This window comes from Galeopterus variegatus, unplaced genomic scaffold (genome assembly GCF_000696425.1).
Source record: "Galeopterus variegatus unplaced genomic scaffold, G_variegatus-3.0.2 Scaffold1471, whole genome shotgun sequence".
Classification (NCBI taxonomy): Eukaryota; Metazoa; Chordata; class Mammalia; order Dermoptera; family Cynocephalidae; genus Galeopterus; species Galeopterus variegatus.
In genome coordinates, this window is record NW_007727582.1 from 56,570 (window position 1) to 67,855 (window position 11,286).

Below are 11,286 nucleotides of genomic sequence, written 5' to 3' on the forward strand. Positions count from 1 at the left end.
CTGTGCAAGGCAGAGTTTATGGGGATAGAGAGCACCCTGGTCTCCTCAGGCTGAAAAACCCTGGGTTTCCCTCTTCTTGATTTTTCTCATCTGAGAGGCAATTGAACAGCAAAGGCATACCCCATCTACTCTGTGGAGGCTGCCTACCCCAAACTGTCATAGAGCTCAAGTTGCAAAAGGAACTATATGCCACCTGTGAGTTTGTCCCTGTCATACCACCTTCACATGGAGCTGACCCTTAGAACATGTGGAGGAAGGCAATGTCTGATTTCTGGTGGAGTCCTTGCAAAAGTCACCTCCAAGCAAGCCTTGCAGGCACATGGTAGGAAGAACCTTGAAGACCTGTACAAGCCCTGTCCCCATACTTTTTGAAATTTTCATGATAGGCTAATTCAAGAATGGAGGATAATTTGCAAGACAACTAACCCAGATTTATCAAAGTCATTGGTTTCTCCTGATCAGGTTAAATACATCTTCACAGGAATCCCATGTAGCTGGGTATTTCCTATGGCATCATGTCTAGATGTACATGCTGGCAGGGGTTGGGGATGTCACTACTCGTGAGACAGAGCTTGATCTTAGTTGAAATGAACAGCCATCGGGAAAGTACTTCTCCTTTGTGATTAATCTGTGGGATGAATATCCGATACCCTTACGTGGTTTACCTAATTCACCCATGTCTTTTAACATTGACTCTTCCTTGAATCAATTATTGGAAAGTAATATTTCTAATTCTGTCACTCAGCATACACTTGTTACTTAAAGCATACACTTATTATTCCCTCCCTTTTGAATATCACCATAGACTCGATCACTTTCACAGTTCACTTCTAAGATCACCTGTTTCTAAGGTTATCTTTGTCCAGCGGGAACAACTTCAAGTTGGCTACTGTATCACTTGTATTACCCAATATTGTTTGTGTACTTCTGCGCTTTATGGCACAGTATTATCCATGCTCACCTTGGGCTTTCCCTGCTCCAAACTCACAATTGGCCTTTTGTCTAAATGGTTTTGGTCCCTTTTGCTGTGGAATAATATTTGGAAATCATTGTGGGTGCTATGTGGGTTTGTTGCCCCAGGACCTGTGCTCTTTGAATAAACTACAAAGTGTATGGAACTGTGGTGATAATGATTAACACCTATCTGGTTAAATTAAAAAATGACTCAATGAGAGAGGACTCAACCCAGAAGAATTTTCTCTGCCACTTCCCTAGTCAACTCCTTGTTATTTCCTGTTAAGGAAATAACAAGGCTTAGTTACTGTTAGTCAGTAATGAGGAATCTTATTTTTCTCCAGTCTTGGCCATGAACTGAGTTACCATGGCAGCAGAAACCAGTAGAAGGTCTTATGGAGACCAATATGAAGGATGTCAAGTAATGAAATCAATTACTCTCCCTGCCACCTCCTTTCATAAGCCAGGGATTTGATCCGCTGGATTTCCCAAACTTGAGACACTTAGTCAAGGTCTCTTGGCATTGTCTGGCCATCAGTCCTAGGCTCTAGTGTTAACCCGTATGGTTAGGTGAGCTGTTTGACCAAGTTGAAGAGTTGCAGTGCATATTCATTCTGAAAATGTGCACCCTGCAGGACTGACCCTCAAATTCCAGTTTTTCTTCTGTAGCTATGGCTGTATCTAAAAGTCATTGCCTCCACCAACCCCCATCTGAACCCATGGTGTTATTCTTGGACCAGGCACTCATGTGGGTAGAACCAAGCTGCAAATGGGCAAAAACATTTTGCAGTGATATCTAATCTCCGCCTTGGTAGGTACTTAAATTCTCAAAGCATGTTATGGCTCTCTTTACTGACAAGGCCAGATGGGGTATGGCCTTGACACTCTGCAGCAACCAGATATAAATCTTAACATCCCTTGACTGACTTAAGCTCAGGACTACGTGGACATGTAGCTGATCTAGTCATGCTTCCCTCATTCTGCATGTTCTGGACTCATGTTCTGTCTGAGCTCATATCAGCCCCAGGGTTAGAACAGACCTTTCCTTGAATGTGACCCTAGATTTGTGGAGAAGATTTGACAAATGCCTATCTACTAGGTATGAAGACTTTGTCTAGGTGTGTTGGATTACTGGCTCTTCTGAACATTGGGAAAAGATTCTCTTCAAGGGGAGACTGGGGTGAGAACTGAGAACACCTCCAGGGCTTTGTTTCTGTGATATTTTCACTGGGCTTGAACTACACTCTACATCTCAGATGTCAGCTTCTTGTGAGCTCCAAACTTGTGTGCACACAAACAACCAAAAAAAAAAAAAATTCTGGAAAGCAATTGAACAGGAGGTCCATGGGACAGAATTATCCTTGTACATGGAATTCTTTGAAGTCGAAAGGGGAAATAACCTGGCAATTTGAGAATCTCCAATTCTCAATAGAGAGAACTCTGCCTCCATTTTTCTCTTCTGATTCTATGGCATCTCCAAGGACACAAGCAGCCTTGTGGTTTCTCCTTTGTTTGGAGTTGGAGCTCCTCAAGGACAGGTACTAACACTTGGGCACATGGGTTTCAGTTCATTGCAAGACAAAGCTCAGCCACCACCCTTGGCCACTCAAGTGGCATTTCCTTGATTTGGGGAGGGGACTCTGAGAGATACAATATTTAGGTTGAGACAGACTTTGACAATGAAAACTTCATCAGGTGGAAGGAACTGCATCTACTACATTCTAGACCTCGACTCAAAAGGCTGATTAAGCTCCAATTGTATAGTGTTCTGGCATCTCACACTTTCCTTAGCCTCTTGGATCCACGGGAAAGACAGAGACCCCATGGGAAGGGCCAACACCAAGTTTTTTGAGGCCAGTCTAAGCTGTACCATGTTCAGTGGAGTCATGACTTGATTCTTAGTCTAGTTACTTGAAGTCTAGAACCCAGAAGATGCTTCCTGCCTATATACAGCACTGAAGACTGGGGTTAGGATGGGACAGCCTCAGTCACTGGGCACCAACTTTGCAAGACAAGGCATCAACTTTAGCTGAAGGCTCTTCAATAGTAGTTGCAAAGAAAGGTCTTGCTTTTACCTCTCTAATTCTGTACATTCGTTGCTCCCTGAGGGCCTGTGGCAGTGCCAAAGTTAGCATACTGGACAGAGAGATCTGGTTTTGTCACTTCCTGGTCATCGTTCTGAGAGTCAGTGGATGAGAGCCTGGGTGGGCTTATCCCAACTGCCCCATGCAGCCCCCACATCTGAAATTCCTGGCCACTAAAGGATTTGTGTTCCTCCACATGTTTGCAGTGTCAGTTCATGTGGAGTTGGTGTGAAGAGGGGACAGTGTTTAATTTCAAGCACAGTCTTCACCTTGGTCACCTTCAAGCATTTCTGCCACCTGCTAGGAAGGTAGGACCTTAGAGAAGATCTACACCAGCCCCATCCACCATGTCTTTTCAAATTTTGATGACTAGCTAATCCAGAATGCAGTATAATTTGCAAGACAAATAACCTGGACTCTTAATTTCTCCCTTCTGATTAGGCTCTGGTTGAATCCTTGTAAAGAATCCCAAGAGGGTGATGGGTGATCCTTATGGTGTCCTGTCTAGAGGCATAGGCCAGGGTGTCCCACCCCTGGGGATGCTGAGATTGCTGCTTAGTTAAGCTAAATCTCTCTCCTTTGTAATGGTTCCTGTCCTTGCTTTGTGATTACCACGTGGGATAAATATTTGAGATCCTTAAATGGTTTTCTATTTATTTCACTTAAATCTTCAACACATGTTGATAGGGCTTTTAATCAATTTCCTAATTCTGTAATTCAGTCTACATTTATTAATGAAACTCAAGAGTTTTCCTTCTCCCACTTCTGACAAGCATTAAAGACCCAGGTGGCTTCAATGCTGATGGCCAGTAAGGGGGAATGTGGCTCTCACTGGCCTCCATAATTGCAAACTGCAGAGTTCCTGACCAGTGGGCAGCCACTGTCAAATGTGTTCATGGAAATCAGAGAAAGATGACATCTACTAAAGTGACCAGTTATGCTCCCTAACCACTCTATGGATAGGAAACCTAGACTGGCCAAATCCCTGGCGAAGTTGTACCAGCCTTAATTGGGTTCTGTCAGCATTGTTCGATCCTCCATTCTAGGCCTAATAGACCTACAACATAACCAGTGCCACTTTAGACAAGCCCAAGTACAAAATGGCGCCACCCACCTCCTCCCCTCCCCTCCCTCCTTCCCTTTAGGAGGAACGCGCCACTTTAGACAAGCCCAAGTACAAAATGGCGCCGCCCACCTCCTCCCCTCCCCTCCCTCCTTCCCTTTAGGAGGAGCCTCCTGACTTAAACAGAAACCCCTTTTGCTTCCGCAAGGATGCAGTTCTCCACCCCGATCCACATTAGTGTAATGATCCTTCTTGATGGTATCAGCCAGCCCTTGATGCACTGTATAAGCTCTACCACCCCCACACCTGGTGCTGTCCCCCATTTTCAGGGCAGCCCCAGGGCTGTTTCCCACTTTGAGCTCAGCCCAGCAGATTCTTTTCATTTAATAAAGCTTGAACAGTACATGGCATCTCGGCTCACTTTCTTTCAAGGCCCTACTGTTGTCCTATATAATCAGGTAAGAGCGACCACATTAGAATGAAATGTGTCCATCCTGAGACTGACCTCTGCAGGACTGACTTTCAAATTCCAGCAATACTCTCTGGTTATTCATTCTGCAGGTATGGATCTGGAAGGGCCATGGCCTTTTCTCCCTGTCTGTACCTGCATGATTCTATGGTCTAGCACACGTGCCCACAATACCAGGCTTTAAATTGGCAAAAACATACTCTCTCTCACCTCTACCTCTCAGTAACATCTGTGGACTTTCTCCCTAAGTTTATGGTTCTCCATAAGGCCATGTGGAGTAAGGCTGGGTGTCCTTTGCCTGGCTCAGGACCAATTGGTGACACAACTAACATCACTTGCACATGCCTCATCATTCCCAACCTTCTGCTCTTAAAATCTCATTTGTCTAAGTGAGCTCATACCAACATCAGGGCCAGAAATTGGACCTCTATCTGAATCCCTCCCTAGACATACATTATAGACAAGTGCCTATTTGTTAGGCAGTCTGGCATGATGACTTTTTCTGGGCCTGCTGTTTTCTTGGTGCATTGGGCTTTTTTCCTCCTTTAAAAAAAATTGGGAGAACCTGCTCTTCAAGGGGAGACCTAGGATAGAACCGAGAACACCTCTAGGGCTTTGTTTCTGTGTAGCTGGTACAGATGGGTCTTCATTGGGCTTGAATGGTCCCCTTCACAGTACTTGATGTTCATCCTGGGAGGTATGTGCTGCTTTGTGGGATCAAGTCCTGCATGCACCTGAATGACCAAAAGATCATTCCAGACGCATGATTGGACAGGAGGTCTCTGGGAATTATCCTTCCAAATAGACTTTCTAATTGGGAGAGAAGTAAGCCTGGGAACATCTCCAGTACCCGAAAGTGGAGTTTCTGTCCCCACTGAGAGAATCTGCCTTTTCTCTTGGTCTGTGCCATCAGACCTCCAAGGTCACAAACACCCTTGTGGTTTTTTCTAGGTTTGGAGTTGAAGCTCCTGAAGGACAGGTAATGACCCAGTGGCACATATGGGTTTTTGACTTCATGTAGCCCGGACAAAGCTCAGCTACCACCTTTGACCACTCTGCATTTCTTTGTTTCAGAGGACAGAGCTCTGGGAGTCACATTATTTGGGTTGAGAGAGACTTCTTATACAATAAGAATTCATTTCAGGTGGAAGGAACTATATCCATTATCTAGGTTTTAACTTGGAAAAGCTATTTAAGTTGCTATTATGTGCTTTTCTGGCTTCTTCCTCCTTCTTGGCCTTCCTGGGCTCATGGGAAAGCCTGGGAGATGTTATGGGAATCTACAACCTTTGACCACTCTGTATTTCTTTGTTTCAGAGGACAGAGCTCTGGGAGTCACATTATTTGGGTTGAGAGAGACTTCTTATACAATGAGAATTCATTTCAGGTGGAAGGAACTATATCCATTATCTAGGTTTTGACTTGGAAAAGCTATTTAAGTTGCTACTATGTGCTTTTCTGGCTTCTTCCTCCTCCTTGGCCTTCCTGGGCTCATGGGAAAGCCTGGGAGACGTTATGGGAAGGTCCAACACGAAGCTTTTCCAGGCCCATCAAAACTGTTTTGCATTGGTAGAGGTCATGATTTGTTCTTCTCAATTGAGTTATTTGAAGTGTAAGCAATGGAATTTCTTGCTTTACCTCTTCAATTCTCTGCATTCGTTGCTCTTTCCTTGTTAACTCCCAACCATTGTGTCAGAGAAAATTGCAGCTGTGTCTTGAACGTAGAAGCTAGTGAGGAATTGCACTTGGCACCTTAGCACAGGGAGGCTGAGGCTCTGAATGGCAGAATTAGCATCTGCCCAAGATGACAACATCAGAAACCAACCTCAGACCACACAGTGCAGAGGGAGGAAAAGTTGGTGCCAGCTCACCTGACTTGTCCCAAGCTCACCTGACTTGTCCACCGTACACTTTCTTCTCTAAGACATCCTAAACTTGGTCTTCAGATGAGGAGTGATCTAGCAAGTGGGGGTATGTGGACTTCTATCTTGGAGGAAGGTCAGGGCTCCCATCCACATATACTTGGGCATCCCTGTGGGCACTGTTGTTCCTTGGTGAGTTCTTGCTCACCTTGACTCTGAAATCCACCTTTGTGCAGACTTGGTGAGAGATCCTTACTGTGTCAGGAAAGACTGGTGTCAGCACTGTCCTGAGTCCCAGGATCCCTCTCCTGCTGAACAGGGAGACACTTTGTTGCCACTGGATCACTTGTGTCAGATAGTCCTGATGCTGAACATTCATGAAATGACCATCCTTAGTTTGCCTTTGCTTTGTCAGTAAAGATGCAGACTTGTTGTCTTGATTGGGAATCTCCAGCTGACCCTTGGGGCACTTCCCTGCCAGCAAAAGCCTTCAGACTTTTCTAAGGGAATACAATTTTGTAGGATGCCAATTTGCAGCACTAAAGAGATTCTTTTCCTTGAATTGAGAAAATGGATGAGACAGGACCATAGGGAAAAGAAAAATATTTCTGGGGCTCTTGCAAAACTGTGAGATACAACATGCACTGACCTTCTGGGTAGCCTGAAAAAGGGTCCCTGGTCGAGCTTTCTAAAAACTGTTTTAGGAAACTCCAGAAACGTGCAGAGCAGGACAGAACAGTAGCACTACCACTCAAGCAGGCGTGATGTGTGTTCAACCCTGTGATTCATGGTGAGTTTTGCTTCTTATCTATCTCTACCCTCCCCCACCCCCACTCCATTTTGATGGAAACATCAAGCCTCAACTTTCTTCAATACACATACGTATCTCACATATGTGAGATACACATCTCCATATTTATGTATTTCTTAAACAACTTAAGATCATTATCATAGTCTTTACTAAAGTTAACTAAACTCTTTTATCAAATAACTTAGTCAAACTTCAAATTCTCATAAACATAACTTATACTATTTAAATCATGACCAATATTGTCTACACATTTGCTTTGCTCATATTACAAGTGCCCTTTAAATTGCAGGGTATTTCCATCTTTTTCCCAGCTATACCTTTTTCCACTCTATAAAAGATGGCTGATATCCTGCAGCTGTCCCAAATCTTTATAGTGGCCCCATATTTCTCTGTACATATGTCTCTCTAAAAGTTCTTCACTAGTTCCTGGAATAAACAGGCATTCTTGCTTTGGGGGTTTTAATTTTGAGATTCTCTTCTCTATTCATATCTTGGAGCTGGAATAATGTGGGGAAACCTAAGTCTAGAACCTATAAGTGGCTTCCAACCTGTATGTAGCACTGAGGTCTGGGGTTAGNAGCCTAATAGATCTGCAACATAACCAGCGCCACTTTAGACAAGCCCAAGTACAAAATGGCGCCACCCACCTCCTCCCCTCCCCTCCCTCCTTCCCTTTAGGAGGAACCTCCTGACTTAAACAGAAACCCCTTTTGCTTCCGCAAGGATGCAGTTCTCCACCCCGATCCACATTAGCGTAATGATCCTTCTTGATGGTATCAGCCAGCCCTTGATGCACTGTATAAGCTTTACCACCCCCACACCTGGTGCTGTCCCCCATTTTCAGGGCAGCCCCAGAGCTGTTCCCCACTTTGAGCTCAGCCCAGCAGATTCTTTTCCTTTAATAAAGCTTGAACAGTACATGGCATCTCGGCTCACTTTCTTTCAAGGCCCTACTGTTGTCCTATATAATCAGGTAAGAGTGACCACATTAGAATGAAATGTGTCCATCCTGAGACTGACCTCTGCAGGACTGACTTTCAAATTCCAGCAAGACTCTCTGGTTATTCATTCTGCAGGTATGGATCTGGAAGGGCCATGGCCTTTTCTCCCTGGCTGTACCTGCATGATTCTATGGTCTAGCACACGTGCCCACAGTACCAGGCTTTAAATTGGCAAAAACATACTCTCTCTCACCTCTACCTCTCAGTAACATCTGTGGACTTTCTCCCTAAGTTTATGGTTCTCCATAAGGCCATGTGGAGTAAGGCTGGGTGTCCTTTGCCTGGCTCAGGACCAATTGGTGACACAACTAACATCACTTGCACATGCCTCATCATTCCCAACCTTCTGCTCTTAAAATCTCATTTGTCTAAGTGAGCTCATACCAACATCAGGGCCAGAAATTGGACCTCTATCTGAATCCCTCCCTAGAGATACATTATAGACAAGTGCCTATTTGTTAGGCAGTCTGGCATGATGACTTTTTCTGGGCCTGCTGTTTCCTTGGTGCATTGGGCTTTTATCCTCCTTTTAAAAAAGTTGGGAGAACCTGCTCTTCAAGGGGAGACCTAGGATAGAACCGAGAACACCTCTAGGGCTTTGTTTCTGTGTAGCTGGTACAGATGGGTCTTCATTGGGCTTGAATGGTCCCCTTCACAGTACTTGATGTTCATCCTGGGAGGTATGTGCTGCTTTGTGGGATCAAGTCCTGCATGCACCTGAATGACCAAAAGATCATTCCAGATGCATGATTGGACAGGAGGTCTCTGGGAATTATCCTTCCAAATAGACTTTCTAATTGGGAGAGAAGTAAGCCTGGGAACATCTCCAGTACCCGAAAGTGGAGTTTCTGTCCCCACTGAGAGAATCTGCCTTTTCTCTTGGTCTGTGCCATCAGACCTCCAAGGTCACAAACACCCTTGTGGTTTTTTCTAGGTTTGGAGTTGAAGCTCCTGAAGGACAGGTAATGACCCAGTGGCACATATGGGTTTTTGACTTCATGTAGCCCGGACAAAGCTCAGCTACCACCTTTGACCACTCTGCATTTCTTTGTTTCAGAGGACAGAGCTCTGGGAGTCACATTATTTGGGTTGAGAGAGACTTCTTATACAATAAGAATTCATTTCAGGTGGAAGGAACTATATCCATTATCTAGGTTTTAACTTGGAAAAGCTATTTAAGTTGCTATTATGTGCTTTTCTGGCTTCTTCCTCCTTCTTGGCCTTCCTGGGCTCATGGGAAAGCCTGGGAGATGTTATGGGAAGGTCCAACATGAAGCTTTTCCAGGCCCATCAAAACTGTTTCGCGTTGGTAGAGGTCATGATTTGTTCTTCTCAATTGAGTTATTTGAAGTGTAAGCAATGGAATTTCTTGCTTTACCTCTTCAATTCCCTGCATTCGTTGTTCTTTCCTTGTTAACTCCCAACCATTGTGTCAGAGAAAATTGCAGCTGTGTCTTGAACGTAGAAGCTAGTGAGGAATTGCACTTGGCACCTTAGCACAGGGAGGCTGAGGCTCTGAATGGCAGAATTAGCATCTGCCCAAGATGACAACATCAGAAACCAACCTCAGACCACACAGTGCAGAGGGAGGAAAAGTTGGTGCCAGCTCACCTGACTTGTCCCCCGTACCCTTTCTTCTCTAAGACATCCTAAACTTGGTCTTCAGATGAGGAGTGATCTAGCAAGTGGGGGTATGTGGACTTCTATCTTGGAGGGAGGTCAGGGCTCCCATCCACATATACTTGGGCATCCCTGTGGGCACCGTTGTTCCTTGGTGAGTTCTTGCTCACCTTGACTCTGAAATCCACCTTTGTGCAGACTTGGTGGGAGATCCTTACTGTGTCAGGAAAGACTGGTGTCAGCACTGTCCTGAGTCCCAGGATCCCTCTCCTGCTGAACAGGGAGACACTTTGTTGCCACTGGGTCACTTGTGTCAGATAGTCCTGATGCTGAACATTCATGAAATGACCATCCTTAGTTTGCCTTTGCTTTGTCAGTAAAGATGCAGATTTGTTGTCTTGATTGGGAATCTCCAGCTGACCCTTGGGGCACTTCCCTGCCAGCAAAAAGCCTTCAGACTTTTCTTTTTTTTTTTTTTAATTTTTATTTTGTCAATATACAATGTGGTTGGTTATTATGGCCCATCACCAAAACCTTAGGGAATACAATTTTGTAGGATGCCAATTTGCAGCACTAAAGAGATTCTTTTCCTTGAATTGAGAAAATGGATGAGACAGGACCATAGGGAAAAGAAAAATATTTCTGGGGCTCTTGCAAAACTGTGAGATACAACATGCACTGACCTTCTGGGTAGCCTGAAAAAGGGTCCCTGGTCGAGCTTTCTAAAAACTGTTTTAGGAAACTCCAGAAACGTGCAGAGCAGGACAGAACAGTAGCACTACCACTCAAGCAGGCGTGATGTGTGTTCAACCCTGTGATTCATGGTGAGTTTTGCTTCTTATCTATCTCTACCCTCCCCCACCCCCACTCCATTTTGATGGAAACATCAAGCCTCAACTTTCTTCAATACACATACGTATCTCACATATGTGAGATACACATCTCTATATTTATGTATTTCTTAAACAACTTAAGATTGTTATCATAGTCTTTACTAAAGTTAACTAAACTCCTTTAGCAAATAACTTAGTCAAACTTCAAATACTCATAAACATAACTTATACTATTTAAATCATGACCAATATTGTCTACACATTTGCTTTGCTCATATTACAAGTGCCCTTTAAATTGCAGGGTATTTCCATCTTTTTCCCAGCTATACCTTTTTCCACTCTATAAAAGATGGCTGATATCCTGCAGCTGTCCCAAATCTTTATAGTTGCCCCATATTTCTCTGTACACATGTCTCTCTAAAAGTTCTTCACTAGTTCCTGGAATAAACAGGCATTCTTGCTTTGGGGGCTTTAATTTTGAGATTCTCTTCTCTATTCATATCTTGGAGCTGGAATAATGTGGGGAATCCTAAGTCTAGAACCTATAAGTGGCTTCCAACCTGTATGTAGCACTGAGGTCTGGGGTTAG